This window comes from Ornithodoros turicata, chromosome 6 (genome assembly GCF_037126465.1).
Source record: "Ornithodoros turicata isolate Travis chromosome 6, ASM3712646v1, whole genome shotgun sequence".
Lineage (NCBI taxonomy): Eukaryota > Metazoa > Arthropoda > Arachnida > Ixodida > Argasidae > Ornithodoros > Ornithodoros turicata.
In genome coordinates this window covers 17,212,881-17,230,659 of record NC_088206.1, presented here as the reverse complement: position 1 = coordinate 17,230,659, position 17,779 = coordinate 17,212,881, and the positions used below count along the sequence as shown (strand labels likewise).

Here is a 17,779-nt window from a genome sequence, read left to right as displayed (position 1 = left end):
CTACAGCAGGAATTTCTGGCACTAAAGCAAAGTTTCGGAGAGCATGTAGCCTTTTATACAGACGGGTATACGGGTATATATGGGTTTACGGACGGGTAAATATTTCATTTTCAGCGATATTGCTCTACTCAATCGTGGAAAAGACGACGGGATAGCGACGGTTCATGTGCCGCTACGGAATTGGAGCAGCAATGAAAAAGAGAAGCTCTGGTTCCGTGGGCGCTTTCCCGTAAATTTACGGTCTTTTTTAACAGTGTGTCCATTACACGAAAATCACCGTTGTCGCCATTTTAAAGAATTTTACCAATATCACATGCCTTTTCACCCTGCTCTATTGCTTGGGGATGAACCGCTTTTACCTTACATGAGAATTTTCAACTTTTTTAGAGATATCGGCTATTTAAATGTCCTATAGTGTGAATGACTTTCTCTTTTACTGTGGTTTACATATCAAATTCTGAGATAATTCGGTTTTAATTTAACAGTTGGTTTTACCTTTCCACACACATCACAGTTTTGGCGCATTATATAGTCTAGTTGCTCGTGCGCCATAAAAACTGCAATCATCATCATCAACATATGTTTCTTCCGAATTTGTTAAATGCCGGGAGGTGTATGGATCTCACTGTAGATAAATTATATTTATGTGTGGTATGCATGCGAAATGCTTCACTTGGGAGAAAAAAGAATTTTAAAAAAGCGGGGTGGGGGGTGACAGTGCTTAAAGGATGGTATACTCGCAGAACCATAACGGGTGTCCCATTACCGGGATCAGTACCGGACACATTCTTAATATTATGATCTGGAATAAAAACTGGGTGGCATTATCATTATTGCAGGAGCTTGAGTCATCCAATAGGATTCCATATTCTACTCCGTCTCGTAACAGTTTCCGGTACAGGGCGAGCGACGTATACAGGGATCCGATTTTTTTTTTAAATTTCGTGTTAGCGCCGCGAAGCAACTGTGGCTATGAGCGGCGTACAGACGTGGACAAATGGAGAGATGACAGCAGGAATGAGTGGGGGACAGGGTGATTAGTATTTATGCGTAGGCCGGCTTCATGGGGAACTGTACCGACATTCGTCTGGAAGGTCTTCGGAAAATCCAGGGAAAACCTCAGACAACACAGCCGGTGACAGGATTCGAACCCGTGTCACCTCCCAGTCTCGGCGTAGAAAACGGGAGCTGGTCCGGGATCCGAATGCGACAAAGTGTCGTTTTTTTGGCGTCCTTCTTTACGTTGACAAACCCGCGACACATTGTCGCGAAAATGTTTTCCATGCAGGAATATTGACTTCTGAAGTATGAAAGAATTACTTAAAACCAAGCGACCCCGACCAAAGTTACTAAGACCCCGAGAATAGGCACAACGATAACAGACATACACGGACAAAGTCTTGTCGGTCGCGTCGTCGAAACCTTCGCGCCACTTCACGCGCGCCTTCCCTGCTTTCGGTTTCGGAATGAGCGCGCGGCCTTCTTATTGGCCTGCCTGATCGAAGAGGGGGCGCTTGCTACTTCCGTGCTTCCGTCGCTTCCGTCTCATGGCTGCCAGTGCGGCAGGCAGCTGGGAGCAGTTTATCAGTTGGTGCCAGGCGATTTGGCCCTGTGTCGTCTGTTGCACTTGTGCGATTTCTTGCTGATCCACTGTTTACATCTGAACCTTCTGTGTTGGTTTCCGTCTAGCATGCGTTGAAATGTAAGGATGCGCCAGCTATTCATGGCAAACGGACGGATAAACCTCGAGGTACGAACACATTTTTAATCTCCAACTTTTGTTATATCTTTCTCGTCCTCTGTGTAGTGATATTTGAGAGCTGCAAAACGCATGCTCAGACTTTATTGATCGTGGAACGGTCAGCTGTGAGAAAAACTATCCTGCGTGCGCTTTTTTATATTGAATTTGAGCCTGAATGTCTCCTCCGTGCGCTTTGCTGTCGTGAGGTTCAATCGAGAGATGCAGTGTGAATCGATAGAACAGCTGGGTCAACGAGCCGGACGGACAGACGCGGATCGACCTCAGTTACTGAACCTTTTGAAATCTTGCAGCAGAGGAAAACAAGAGAAAATCCGCGACAATCACCTACCTGTAAACGTAGCCAGAAGCTGTGTCGGTGTGTGTTCCTTTTTCGCACCTCTCGGGCGTTTCATTCTTTCTTTTTCTCACCCTCTTTTCTTTTTCTTTTTTCTGTTGTCACAGCCGTTGGTCAGTTGCTCGAGCTCAACTTCTCAGATGCTTCGAAGGAAAGAAAAAAAAAGAAACTTTCATTATTTGTTGTTTCACCGCCATAATCAGGCTATCAGACGGCGCTCGGCGTTTTGGTTGGCTTCTTATTTAGTAATGTAGGTGTTGTGTTAGGTTCCGTAAACAGTACTATATGAGCGCGTTGTAAGCATCAACCGGCTCCCAGTTTGCTGAAGTTAGGTTCCCAGGTTCAAATTAATCGTTGCGGGCAAACGAAAAGCCTGCTGTCAGCTGTTCGCACAAACAAACTGTGTGGAGGTTCACTGCGAGAGCATTGCTTGCCTCGTAAGAACTTAACTTTCTAAATGAATTTTATATAACGTGCAAGATTTCTAGCGTGTTAATCAGTCAATGTTTGCCAATGTTACTGAGTAGAAACCCGAAGACCAGTGCCGAATTTAAGGAGGGCAGAGGGTCGTAATCCCGAATCACGAGGGCCTCCGCCCTCGCGAGTCTGTTTTTATCAATGATTTTTTTTAAAATCCTCATAGAACTCACTTATATCCAGTCAGAAGTCTTGTACAGTGCAATATTTGTGCTCTGGAATATACAGGGAAATATCACAAAACAAAAGGTCCTCGTACTGTGACAAGTATCTCGACGTTATGGCAACCGTCGTTGCTTGAAATTTGTCGCCAGTAAGTTGATATAAATCAGTTAATATTTTTGACAAAAGCAAGTTAATAAATGAATCGAGTACTGTATACTGTATATTGCAATTTATTGTGTGCATCAACATGTGGGTGAGTCTGAAGGATCTGAAGGGTTAAAATTCTGTAAGAACCTGCCTGACCTTCCTCCATCCGTATGGACAACCATGCAGATGTGCCCTCACAACGTGGTACCACGGGGTCCCCACCGTTGTAAATCCGGCACTGCTGAACGCAGATGCGGATAATTAGCCTGAACGTTGTTTGTTCGTGTAGTCTCTGTTGTCCCCCCATTGTACTTCCAGCAGGCGTTTTACGAAACTTCTCAGACTCAAGTCCGGTATGTTATGATCAGTAACCGAGCCACTACGAGTGTGTTTATCTGCAATTGACAGGGAATTCAGTAATTCAACGCATGTGACCGCCCATTCAAACATGCTTCGTCGCCACTTTCAAAACATTTTATTTTTTCAGTAAATGAAGTACCTCGATATCATTTGTTGTCAGACCTGCTTCTCCCTGTGATTTATCCACCCCCTTACAACGGTACGTTTGCAAAAACAGCTTCAAACACACGTCTGTCAAGATACATACATAAATATGTCACAACTTTAACTTAACTCTCATAATGACATCCCACCCCCACTCTAACCCGTAATTTTTTGCAACACCCACGGGTGCTTGCAATTTTGGTTAGACAAATGCCTTCTCTTGTGAGCTTCTGTTTTGTTTCGAAGTCTTTTTTTTGCGTCGCTCTTACAACAGCTTCTGCACATGTCGCATCCAGGTCGATATGTGTAGCCACCTGCATCAGTCGACAGGTGGGTCGAAAGTCAGGCAACGTGGATAGAAGGCTGGAACAAACTTTGTGCCGCAGAGCGCTCTCTGTACAAACCCGGCTGTGCAGGTCACGCGTAGTGTACAGCGCCCCGGTGCGTATGTAGACCGGAATAAAACCTTCTTGGGGGCTCAGACAATTGATAAACACACCGGTACTGTGTGATGATGGGAGCATTGACCCGAACCTCGTGTGATGGTTTTCCTAGCATTGCCGGCTACAGCCTTATGATCTCGTTAGATTTATTTGGAATAGCGTGATTATTACGCGAAACTTTCGAAGGGCCTGCGCGTCTCTCGCTCGCTGTGCCTGTTTCGATCCAGTTTTCGGGAAAAGTGTTCGCGTCATTATTGATTTTGTACGATGTGTCTCCGTTATTCGCGGTGTTCCAGGAAAAGGGGCGCTTCCGTGAAGCTGAAACGGAAGGGCTCTTGAGGAATAGGTGGAACGGGGCGATATTTTTTTTTTTCTGAAATTTTTTTATCAATAGAATTGGCAGTGTTTGTGCGAAACTACAGAAACTGAATAGAGGTGTAGTGCCTACAAAGTTAAAAGATAGTATCTGTGGTGACCAGGCAATGTCCGAAAACATTTTTAATTAATTAATAAGAAAAAAAATGATGGGGTTTATTCAAATTTATTCAAATACCGCAACATAATTAATGTCTAATGCTGTACGGAAAGTAATTCATCTGCGGCTAAAACATACAAAGGAAGAAACACAATACAATCCCCAAGGTGCCATGGGAACATGAACAGTTAAAATATGGCAGTCGTCGAAAAAGCCGGACAGGCTACCTTGCCCGTTCTTCTTTCGTTTTTTTTTTTTGTTCATTTTATTACAAATTATACCACAAATACACAATACAATACTTTAATACTACAAAAATGAAACCCTGAACTCTGAATAATGGAAGTTATAACTTTCACCATGGCAATCCTTTCCCGCGTACTTGCATATCGAGGTTTTGTGTGACGTCACATATGCTCACTGTGCGCAGCAGTGGAGAAGTGGCCGTTCGTATATACTCAAACTTTGTGTCGGACCGCGTCCGTTGCATTATTTCGCGAGGAAAAGTGCGGTCAGACTGTAATTACGCGTAAGCGAGAATAATACTTGCGTCACTTCTGCTGAAAGGGTCAACACGGCGGAGAAAGTGGTTGCAGTGGCCTTGAAAAGCCTGCATTATAATTTATAACGTTTTCTTTTGCACGTTTGAGCGCCGGTATAAAGTGCATAGGGGGTGAGGGGGGCATATGTTTATTCGAAAATTGCATAGCATGTGTAGTGCTGTAACGCCATCCTTCAGTACGCAGTGCGGTCTGCTGATTCTTCGAACTAAATCTCCTCCTCCCTCTATAGCGATAGGCTTCGGACGGGTTTCTGCAAGTCGCCACGCTACACGGATTCGATGGAATCGTACACAACATAAGCGCAGGTCGCAAGCACTTCTTCCCGGTGGTGCTACGTCAAAAACACGTAATATGGACTTCTGTGTATATAGCTGTGTGTTTTGTGGTACGCCCGAGTAACAAAATTGGGAAGTGGCTTAGCGCCATGTAATGGGCGATAGCGAGGAATCAAATCAAACCTTTACGAAACGTTCGATACTCGTTCGTGACGGCCAATGTCTTGCTGAGGACGAGGAGATGGTGGTGGGTTCGAATCCTACCGGCGACTGTGCTGTCTGGGGTTTTCCGTGGGTCGTTCGGCAGATTTTCCGGACGAATGTCGCCACAGTGTCGGCGAGTTTCCACCGCAAGTTGTCTACTCCTTTGCGCTTTCCTCTTTCCATTTGTCCACGCCTCTCATAGCCGCAGTTGCTTCGCAGCGCTAACGCGGAATAAAAGATAAACGTTCGGTAGTGACGTGCTGTTCTTAAGAGCACGTCGCTGGCATATCTTTTTGTCCGATCACTTAACCCGTGAAGCACGAGCATATTAATCGAAACGTGGAAAATTGCGTTCGCTTTTGTCATACTATATATACTTTCGACTCTCCGATAATTAAGTTGTACAATTGAAAGTCCTCAACCATTCGAGTTGATGTTCTTAGGTTGGACACAGAGTACGTGTCAGTGCTGTCAGTTCCGTGCTATCCAATGCGAGACATCTGTCCCGGTATTTATTTTTGCGGGCGGTCTCCTACTCAGACGACGTCATGCTGGGGCAGACTTCATGGGAAACTGTACCGTTGCCGACACAGTATTTATTTCCTTTCGAAAAGCAGGGACGGATCTTGTTTGTAGTTTGACCCCTTTCTTTCTTTCCTTCTCTCTCTATCTTTTTTTCATTGTCCTGCTCATCTTCTCGTTTCCAAAATGAATTGACACATTCTGGGTGGTATTTCGAGAAAAAGAAACGCCTAAAAGCGAGTCTGTCCCCAACTATCACACAGCCACAAACAGCAGCGCCGCTGTGAAAGAAAGAAGGAAATGACGTTTCGGATTGACCGGACCTTCCCTATAATTCGTCAGACAGTCTTTTGTGCGAAACATTTTCGATGAATAATATCATATCACCGTGTAATTCAAGCGCGCAAAAAAAAAAAAAGAAAAAGAAAAGAAAAAGTCTCCGAAAATCAGTGGTGCGCCAAGCGGCCACGCATGGCAGGCGTGGGCAGCGCCCCCCTGTTGTGACGTGATCGCAAAGTGATCGCCCATTTGCCAGTGACGAGACGTACCACTTCGGCCGAGCCAGTTGACTTCAATCCACGAGCCACCTGTGTTGTTGAACTAGAAAATTGGTAACAGACTGATGTATACGCGTAGACTCTATATTTATTCCAGGGACGCGGAGTGCGAGACATCCTGTCTCGCGCGCTGATCGAAGGCCTCACGTGCGATTTTTGCTTTCTCAAAAACGCATGCTATTTGTCGTGCATTTCGCCTCAGCCAAAAACGGAATGTCCGCTGTGCAAGTGGTGCCCCCTAGAGGGAAAATTCAATCGCTGGCCTAATTGAAATAAATATGTCTGGCAGGAGCGCTTGAACTCCAAACAACTCCCCTGCGAGCCCTGTCATTCGAAATTGGCGTATTTGCAGTCTTCGATGATTATTGGAAACCAATGGTCATTGAACATGCGTGCAGCGCCACCTAGCGTGTAACCTGTCATGAAGCATTGAAATCAATGCTCTTTGAGAAGTTGACACGTTATAGGCTAGGTGTCACTACGGTCATGTTCAATGGCCATTGGTTTCAATAATCGTTGAAGACTGCCCGTGCAACAGGGGTGTTATACACTTATTCCGTCATGAGAGCCGGCAGCGCCCGCGGAGGTACTATGACGCTTCGGTGACGTCCCGCCGGGATAGTCACGTATGAGCGTCCTCCCCCACGCCTCCTGCTACTGCCGTAACCAGGTGAAAGAGTACGCCCCCTTGACGTCACACTAACGTCGCGCGTACGTCACTTCGCGTGAGAATTTCAAACCGTGCGGGTCTCAATGATTTGTGATGCCGAAATAAATTATTTCACTCAAGTCGGCGAAAGATGAGGCAGGGAATTGGTAAATTAGGGAATACTACACTACCAGTGGGAACAAAAGCGTACGAATTTACGCTCGAAGTGTGAGCTAACCATTTAAGCGTCATATTAGTGTGGTAGTTTCACATATCAAAACTGTCTACGGACTCCGTGTAACAAACAAACAAACAAAAAGATTAACAGTTTTGCACGAAAAGTTCGGTCACAGTCAAATGAGCATTGACATATGTGCAGGACCTAGATTCATCATCCCAGAACGCCCCCCTTGACGTGGCCGTCAGCCGTGCTGCTTAGGTCAACCGTTATTTATGTAAGCTCCCCATCGCTTCATAATGGCTTCATTCACTGATAGGCATCGCTTATAAAGCTTGTAGCTTAAAAAGGCTACGCGGCACACAAAAAATCGCTTACATAAAATGAGAGCTCCCTTTCCGGCAGGATGGGATGTTTCAAATAGAGGCGCAGCCCGTGCCCCTTCTGGTACAACGGGAGTTTCGAAGGCCAATAACCCGCTGCCCGTACGAAGTTAAAAGCAGGCTCCAACAGCTCCCCATAGAGCCCATAGTTTGAGATAATTCACACAACACTGGGCACACGACCAATGAGAGTGCAACGTTGTAGAAATTATGCAATGCCAGTCGGCCAATCAGGAGCCTTAACTTTGGCTGACCTTTCGACCGGTTCTGGCTACCATCGACTTCTACCGGATTTCACGCCTACCGCGGTTACCCGATATTCAAAATAACTGAAGCTTCTTTTGGCTAAAAGGAATATTTATTTGACACAAAGCACTGATTCAAAGATCTGATACATGGGTGCACTGTGAATACAAAGTCCACTGCGTTGCTGACGCACTGTAACTAAGTTCGAACTTGAAGCAAAACGAACACAGCTCTCGAAATCCGACGGGGCCCGCGCTTGTTCTTCACTCTCCAACCGCTCCAACTCACGAAGCACTCCAGTTCCGGAGTTCATAGACTGTTCGTGGGATAATAGTCGTGCCCAGGAACAGCACGACACACGTTGAATCACATCGACGCATGAATAAACCAACGAACACTTCTACAAACTGTTCTGCCGATTGACATCACCGAAACACGGAACACAACAGGACGCCTTGCCGGCCCATTTTATGATGAGCATCTTCTTTCGTTGTTTGCGGTGCGGAAAAGACGCTTGTGTGGCACGTAATCGTAACCCTGTCTTTGTTGTCAGGCCTCAAAATCCGACGCCGCCCGAACGCGTTCTTCACGCTCCAACCGCACCAGCCCACGAAGCATTCCAGTTCCGTAGTTGATAGACTGTACGTGGCATAATAGTCGTTTCCAGGAACAGCACAACACGCGTAGAATCACAAACTGTTCTGCCGATTGACATCACCGAAACACGGAACACAAGAGGACGGACGCCGCGCCGACCGGTGCGAGCTATTTCGAAACTATGCTGAAACGGCCGCCGGGACGCTGCACACACATGCGCGCGTACAAAATGCGATTTGAAAACGTTGTCGACCAATCGGAGCGCGCACACAGTCTGGGCCAATGAGCTTGCAACGTTGTAGATTGGCGCAGTGGTACATACTCTACAGCCGCATCCTCGGTTACCTGAGGAGGACTGGTTAAAAGCGCGCGCGCGCGGTTGCACGCGTTGGCACGACCGCTTTGATCTGTGTCTTCCCGCTGTGGGGCGCTGTGTGGGCTGTGACAGCTGTTTCCGCACACGTGGGTTTATGCTTCTGTTTTCCTTTGTTGCGGGGACGACAGTTCATCAGCGTGGGTGTGACGTCGATATTGTTCTGCTTATGCTTGCATTTGGGTTGCATTCTCAGGGTTAGGGGTAATGTTTAGTTTTTTGTTCATACACTGAACCAAAAGTGACGATGTTCATGTATCCAACGATAAGACGTGGTGTGAAGTGAAGTGATGTGTTGAAGTCAGGTTAAATTTCTAACATTTCTAACTCCATCGATGATTGCTGCCACGGAATCATCAAGCAGGTACACTTTAGCACGTTATAATGACGAAACTAATTGAAATGCACAAAGTGCCACACGTGTTGGTTGTTGTGTAGATGTCTGTCAATCATTTACCATCAATTCCCAACATGTGGCTTAAACGTCCTTTGGTCCCTGTCAAGGCGGAACTCATCAAATTTTCATTGATAGATTGGAGGCCCAGTCTGTTGTGGCCGAACACTAACCTCTTTACCCAAGAGCGAAAAAAAAAAAGAAAAAAGAAACGTTCTCGACCGTTTTTTTTTTCTCTTTTACACGGAATTAAAAAAAAAAGCCTTTCAATTCCCTCATTTGTGATCCGGTTCCACATCGTTGTGTGCACATTACTAAACTTGGACCAGTAGTGTGACGCATATAGTGTGAGAGGGGGACGAGTAACTCTTTTGGTTTACTTTTTTAAATTTCGTGTTAGCGCGGCGAAGCAACTGTGGCTATGAGTGGCGTATAGATGTGGACATATGGAGTGAGGACACCAGGAAGCAGCGGGGATACTTTTAAGCTGGACATTTCAAATTTTCCAGCTCTTATTAGAAAACACATCATCAATAACGGTAGAAATGTTCATAAAAAAAACGTTCGAGTTGTGCATTGAAAACAACGTTGTCCCTTCCCTTCCTAAGCCTAACTATGATTTATTTTGGCAGTGTTTATATTTTGAGGGCGTTGATTTTTCAGCGATTTATTTCAGAAGGTGGATTTTAAACGAGTGTATTTTTCAGCGTGGATTTTTTAAATGTTTTATCTTTAATTATTTATTTCGGCGTATACACCCGCTGGACCAAACTTTCGTTGTTCTTTATTTATTTTTTTTTTTTTTCTGACACACAATTCTCCAAACCGAGGTGGCCTAGGGCGTCGTTTTGCACGCTGAAGTATATGCATATATATATTTTAAACACAACGTACGCCACATTCATGTCCTTCATTTCTCAAGCTCGGTGACTAACCCCCACGCAGCATAATCGCATATTTTGTCACTGCCACTCTGTCCACGCGCATATGTGACACTCAGCGCCGAGGACACACACAGAGGCGCTTTCGTGTCGGATTGCGTTGCCCGTTCTTCTCTCAATGGTATACGGCTGACATAAAAGCCTCCCTCTTATAATCATCCCTTGACATCCGAGATCGGTTAACTTGCATATGGCCGCCAGATGCGAGTTGACGGGTGATCTTGTTTTCCCCGACGATATCATCGGTGCCCGTGTCGGTCTCGTACATGAGATATATGGAATGCCATTTAGCCGTGTGTAATGCTTCCATGTGGTAATTCGTCTGGCAGTAACTGAAGCTGCAAAGTATGCATAGGTCAGTTGATATGCGGTCGCTCTGTGGCTCATTTTTTATTTCGTTTTATTTATTTATTTTTTGTTTCGACATGTCTCGAGCATTCCTATACGCATTGCGAGGGGGTTTTGTGTGTGTTGTGTTTTGTCCCTATGACGTCAATCGTCTCCAATTGATGACGCGCTCCGTGAGACATTACTATATTATTAACCTGGGGTAAATAAGTTATAAGGAACTTGTAACTGTAGTTACTTTTTGAAGTAACTCCACACCACGCTTTTGCTTTTCTCTTGTGTTTCGAAAGCATTACAAGCACTTAAGTAAGTAAACGGTTAAACAATCAGTTGTAGAGAACAAAACTTTGTTACTTGTACTTCGCCCCACCCACTTTTACACAGTTGCCCCAGTGTTCCCTGAGGTCGTGCTGGCACGATCGCGGAATAAGAAGAATAAGATAAGTTGAGAACCACTACCTTAGACTAGGTAATTCTTACCGTGCTGTTAGGGCGCATGAGAAATCCTTGTGTATAGCCACGGTTGTGGTACATAGAGGCTGTTTCTTTTTTTTTTTTTTTTTGCCTTTCCGGATTTTTTATAAAACAGCTATGAGAGCAGCATAGATGTCGTTTTTGCAGTTGAGCTTTGCAGCCAGGCGGACATCCTCTCGAAGAAGGTGTGCAACTACAAGATGAGTAATTACCTAAATTCGGTAATTCACTTTTTAATTAGGGGATTTCGGGCAAAAGCGAGATAGCAGATTGAGAGACTATCCTAATTGCGAGGCATTTCACGTTTAACAAATCCTGAAACACGCACGTGCGTTAAAATATCCATCCCCGAATTTTGATACGCGAATGAGCCGAAACCGAAACCGCGGCGACCGGGAACGCGGGGAGTACAGCGCTCATTTCACGTCAGGGGGTCACGTGATTTGGAGCGATGGAGATGATTGGAGGAGGTGCCGCTCAGCTGGCCAGATAAACCGCTTTCCGGCCCAGAAAAGCCTCCGTCGGCTAGGGTGACGCGCTCCTCAGGTGCGCTTTTTCGGCTTCGGCTCATTTGCATATCCAAATTCGGGGATGGATATTTTAACGCACGTGCGCGTTTCAGGATGTTTTAAGCGTGGAATGATGTTCAACGAGGAGAGTCTCTCAATCTGCTATCTCGCTTTTGCCCGAATTAATTTCCATAATTCAAGAGTTAATTAACGAATTGCAGGTAATTAGTCATGTTATAGTTACATACTTTCTTCCAGAGGGTGTCCGCCTGGCCGTAGAACGCAACTGCAGAAACGACACCTATGCTGCTCTCCTAGCTTTTTTATAAACATTATGTTAAGACTAAAAAAAAAACCTCTATAGTATATAGATATGCTTGGACACTGCAAATACTAAGACATGATTTTGAGTTACATTTATTCCGCCTTTTCTTTGAAAAGGTAGCTGTAAAGTAAAACTAAGTTACTTTAATGTGGAAACGGTAGCTGTAACTGTAGTTACATATCAAAAAGAGTAACTAACTCGGTTACTATTTTTGCGGGCTAACTGTAACCACTTTTAGTAACTTACCCACGACTGATTATTATTATTTAGTTTGTAATTACTATGTATAATTACTGTACTTATGTAGTTACTAATTACTACTATGCCGTCCTGTTCTACTCGTCCCTTCCGTCATTGTGCCGAACTCCACAAACTCAAGGAGAAGCTGTCGTCGTCCAAAACGCTACGCAAGTAGGCCAGCTGTCTGCGCAGCTCCCCAGTCTCCCTCCCTCCTCTATTACCCGTGGAGCTGCGTCATTGATCTCTCTTCCGAATAAAGGGGCAACATGTGAAGGTTGAAGTGCACGTGATTTCTTGTGTAGACCCACGCTGATCTACAAATACCCACTTATTGCTCCCTTTCCCCCGTATATTCACGCGAGGGGCATCCTGACGGAAGATTCTAGTGGAAGAAAACGCAAAACACTGCTCACGGAGCTGAAGTTCCGCCCCATGTCGAGCATTCACACGGGGCCGGAATATCGGGAGTGGCGTACTGCGCGCTTAGCAAATGACAGTGTCAGCGTGTTTTCGTGTCGTCTACTACGGAATATCTTGTGACTGTGTCGCAGTATATTCCACACGGTTAGCTATGACATTTTTCGCCTCTTCCGCTGGAGTATTCTGGGGAATGTCGCTCGTATCAATACACGGTGTGAGGGCATTGGTCACGTGGTTTTATCCCAACTTTACAGTATCCCCTGCTCAGAGACAAACTGCCATAGCGTAATTACAATGAATCGCTTGAATTAGATGAATTAAGGACAAGGGCTTTTTGAAAAACTTAAAGGGGTTGAGACAGGTCATCCCCAGGTTGTGCCAGATAAACGTAAAAAACGGTGCTTTGCACCGATGTGAACCTGCGTTGAAAATTTCACAGCGAACGGGGTAATAGAAGGCGGAGAAAATGGGCACCGCGAATACCGGAACTCATGGGGCTCTGACATCACAGCGCGCGCCGCCGCCAATGAGGAAGCGCACGAGAAGTTACGTGCTTACGGCAGCCAATGGGAATCGACGCAGCTCTGACCTCTGTGACGTCTGCGCTTCGCTCGGAAGTGTGTTCGAGGGCTTGTATCTCGCTAAGTATGACACGTAGAACAATAATTCTTTTTTCTTCAGTCTCGTGGCGTGCAGTACAATGCGTCCATGATGTAATGAACAATATCTATCAAGGTGTCCCAACCCCTTTAAAGGAAATCTAAGAAAACGTCGCAGTCGTCGGACAGCAAGTTCACGAGCATTTGGCCAAGTGAGCAGGTCACATCTATGGACTTAAATTACAGCCGAGTGCAAGCCTAAGCTCAAAAACAGCAGTAGCCACTCGTGGTTTGTGTCCGCACGTATCACAACAGGATGCGGCTTATCACCAGAGCGGCTATCGCCCCCCCTCTTCGTCCTCGCAACACGGCCCCGGCAACACGTATTTATTCTCATGCACTGGTACGCATCCCGAGACCCTGAGCACTGCAATCTGTTATTATATAGCCTGGGTTGTGTGGCACCTTGAAGTGCTGCATTGAAGGTAATCTAATTGCGTGCTTCTGATAGAAGAGTATGCACAACCTGATAAGCGCAACTTTGTTACTGGGATATCTTCTTGCGGTGCTCTTAGTAGAGTTGCTAACCTGTTTAGTGAGCCTGAGTTATGCCCTACAAAATACGCTGGATTGCGGCATTCGTATATTGACATGCCGTTAGTTCATATCATACCATTCGTTTATATTGAACTGTATAGACTTCAGTCATCATCATCATTATCAGGAAGGACATGAATTTCGATCGCTTTGGTCATTCATTAACCATCTATCTCTTTCGTTCCTCTTTATTTTTCTTTTCCAATGCAACTGGTACTGGTAAGATATTACACTTAATTGGTATAGCAGCAATTGTTACCAGTTGCCTCGAACTAATTATAGTAATTGCTAGTAATTAGCTAGTAATTGCTTGTATAGTAGCACCCTCATGACTAAAATATTATTTCGTAAGAAAAGCAAAGAATATATAGTATTCGGTAACTTCTAAAAAGCGTAACGGCCCATTTTGAATATGACGGTCATTGAACTTGCAAAAACGTGGAACGAAATGGAACGTTCAATGAAACCGCGGAACGAATTTCCCGAAACAAGACGAAAATTCCCGGAAACGACAAGAGCATGCCACTCTGTAAACCATTCTCCTATTGCAGTCCAGCCGAACGGTTGATCTGGACCCAAATCTGATGCACATATTATTATTATTATTCGACAGCAGAGTTCTATGAATGGGAAATGTCGCTCTGAGTTTCCTGTTCCGCATTCTACATCTTCGCTGGTCGACCAACCACAAACACAACCAAACACAACGACTGCCCCCCCCCCCCCCCCCCCCCCCATTGTCGTGTCTTGTGGAACAATACAGGACAACAATAAGGAAGGCAGTTGCGGCAGATGTGAAGCAGCAGTAATTTTTTTACACCTTCCGGCGTATAAAAGGGGTGTATTTGTAAATAAACGGTCTTTTTTTTTATATATAACGCAGGGTCAACTGAATGGTGTTATATAATGACGTAGAAAAGAGTTGTTTCCAAAACACCCATCTGAAACATTGCTTTCTCTGGAATATACCTTTTGAAATGATTCTGTTTGTAGAAAACACCATTCAGAAGGGCGTTTTACAAAACATCCTTCTGTATATGGTGTGAAACTTACGCTAGGCATGTGCGAATAGTTATTTTAAAACCGAAGCAAATAGACACATACCCAACGGAAATGTGAAGCGAATACTTGTATAACCGGACTACATATACACATGTGTACAGCATATGTCCGCGATATTTTGATATATTCATACGGGTCAGAATATGAAGTACCGCTCACTTTGTTTTATGCCAGTGCCGTGTATGCCAAAAGAAGTCTGACCATTAGGAGGAGCCTAAAAAGGAGGCTCGACCTGTCAATAAAACTTAGGCGCATTTCATTGGTTACCGTTTTCCATGGGAGCTGCCATGACACCAAATTTTCTCCAAAATGGAGGATGGTGCTTCGAACTGCGAAGCGGAGATTTCGTGACAAAAAAATTTTCAAAGACTACTTTAATTTCATACTGTAAGTATATATCCTCATGTACGCATGTGCAAAATCAGCTTCAACTTTCGCTCCGCCATCATTATTTACGTGAAAATGGGATGTTTCGTCGCTAACGTTAGGCCTAGTTAAGATCGTGATACCAGGAAAATAGCAAGAAGGACGACCCTTATACGTAGGATTTTGCATTATATAATTGCATTTTATTTATACATACACCTTTGTTCCTTTTTGATTCAATGTACTTACATTACGTGATATAAAACTTCATACCGGCTGTCGTCTGCTACGAAGAAGCGGTTGTACCGCCATCCTGGCCAATCACTTCTGCCAGCTACCATTTCTGCAATTCTGAGCCTTCCCAACATGCCTCTCTCCGTGCAGATGGCGTTGATAAAAGTGGGCGCAAAATCCGTTGTTTTGGTCTGTCACCGGTGATATCCGTTTCAATCCAAATCCATCAATTTTCTCCAAAATGGTAGCGCCCAGTAAATAAGGGTGAGGTATAAGTACTGGATGGATGTAACAATAGACAACTGTATTTCGACCCGTGATTGGCTAGATACCTCAAAAAGTGGGTGGAGCCTCAGGTATAGGCAGGTCCCATTAATGGCCAGACTCCCTTTGGCATACACGGCACTGTTTTATGCTATCTCTTGTGAACCTCTCCCTCCGGTTTCTTTTTTAATAATAAACATACCTCCCCCCCTCTTCTCTTGTGCAGCTTCGGAACTATTTGGATATATTCGATTTGGAAGAAGCCTCGATTCGATTCCAAAAAAACTGAATCGAGTGCACAATATTCGCTTCGGTATACTCGAAAAACTCTAATATTATCACCGGTATATCAGATGTGTGTGTGTGTGCCATAGGACAATACATTTACACCCGCAGGGTGCCAAGAAAAAACAAATAAATAAAAAATACCGTGCATGCGTTTAGTTGCTAGTTTTATTGGTCTGACGTATTTATCCTGTTTTGTTCATGCTGGTTCAGCCACGAAGGTGTCCCGAGAATGACGATGAAGTTTCCCTCTCATCCTGTGGGGTCTTGTGGGTTTCATGGATTGATCCTTCAAGGAAAAGCTTCAGAGCTGCCATAAAAAAAGATGCAGTGCCTGCTTGTTGTTGCCGTTTATGGGAAGAAGTCGTTATATAGTCAGCTCGTATATACCTTGTTTCCTCACTTGTTTTCATAACGCCTTGCATACGGAATTTTATAAAACAGCGGAATGTTTTTTTTTTCAACTATAATAAACGGCGATATATTCTAGGTCACGTGGGTAACATTATATGACCGCTCTAGCAACCTCCTGGGGCGTGTTCCTAATTAATTTTGACTTATTAACTGCTTAATTATGAAAGATGTTCGGCGTGATGACAACGTCTATTCCTTTTGGCTGCGCTAATGTTGTTGCCGTTTTCAAGAAAAGGGATCAAGCCATATACAAGATCTCGATAACAGAAAAGCTGCCGAATGTCGCATACGCTATCGATATTGTTTGTCGTTACAGAACAAACGAAAACTCTCTGTACATAGTGAGAAGGAATGACACTCGAGCGCAGGGTAAATTTGGATGTCATTTTCCACCATTGGAGGTCGAATACCACCACCTGCTGTGCTTTTTCGGGGGTTTCTCTGGGATGTTCTCCTCAAACTTTCTTGACAGATGTATGTACAGCTCCCCGATGAAGTCGTCCCAGGATGCACACGAAGCCCACATTGATTCACGGGCGCGCCAGAGCGTCGGACATACTTCACATCAGCACAATCGAGAGAACATCGCATTCTGTGAGAACCGGGTTTATCGTCCGTCGGATCGTTTTCTTTTCGCCGCGCACTACCTGCAGTCCGTGACGACACGATTTTTTCTTTTTTTTTTACACGAGTTTACGTGAAAAAAAAAAAAAAAGACTATTGAACCTCGTTTTCTTTCAGAGTACAGCGCGCATACGAACATGCGAACTAAGCTTTAGAAAGATACAGGCTACTGCACTTCGGGGTCGACGAGGCGAATTAAGACCTCAGTTGCACTAGAGTCACTGTAAGTTGCACTTCCCTCGCCCTTGTTTATTTCTCTCGATTTTTTATTGTTTTTGTTTTGTTCTGCTCGTTTTGGAACAGAGCACATCATCAATCCTTCTTCCTACAAGAGGAAATCCAGATCGTTCTCTCTCTCTCTCTCTCTCGTTTGCTTTCTTCTTTCTTTCTTTTGTACCGTTTAAGCGGCGTATTTGTGCTCTCTTCTCTACGAGCGAACGGCGTCTGAATGAATATCTGAGTCGAGACAGAGAGACGAGGGAAGAACAATAACGAGTGGAAGAAAAAAATAATGCTGCACGCTATTTTTCTTTGAAGTCTTTCTTCCGACATGTTATGTGTGTCCGTTTCCTTGTTGCGAGACAAGAGGTTTTTGTTTTTGCCTCGACGAAAATGAAAAAGAAAAAAAAAAAATGAAAAGGAAAGAGCGTGGAAGGAGATATTTGACGGAGGAAGAGTATTCTTACAAAGGGTCAAGTGACAAACTGGGTTCCTCTGGTGACGCACGAAGCTAGGAATTGTACGCGAATGCGTTTTCATGCCGACTCCAAAGGGTATTTATTTTATGGGTACGCTATTTTATGTACGAAACATCATCTAGTTGTGGTAT

General features: G+C 44.6%; 1 protein-coding gene across 1 annotated transcript in view; it reads left to right on the top strand.

Annotated features, from left to right (window-relative positions):
- Positions 1-1,544: 1,544 nt before the first annotated feature.
- LOC135399291 (protein FAM110C-like) overlaps positions 1,545-17,779 on the top strand; it is a 65,605-nt gene continuing 49,370 nt past the window's right edge. Inside the window, exon 1 of the mRNA XM_064631134.1 lies at positions 1,545-1,750. The gene's annotated coding sequence lies outside the window, so the exon portion shown is untranslated. The remainder of the gene's footprint in view (positions 1,751-17,779) is intronic.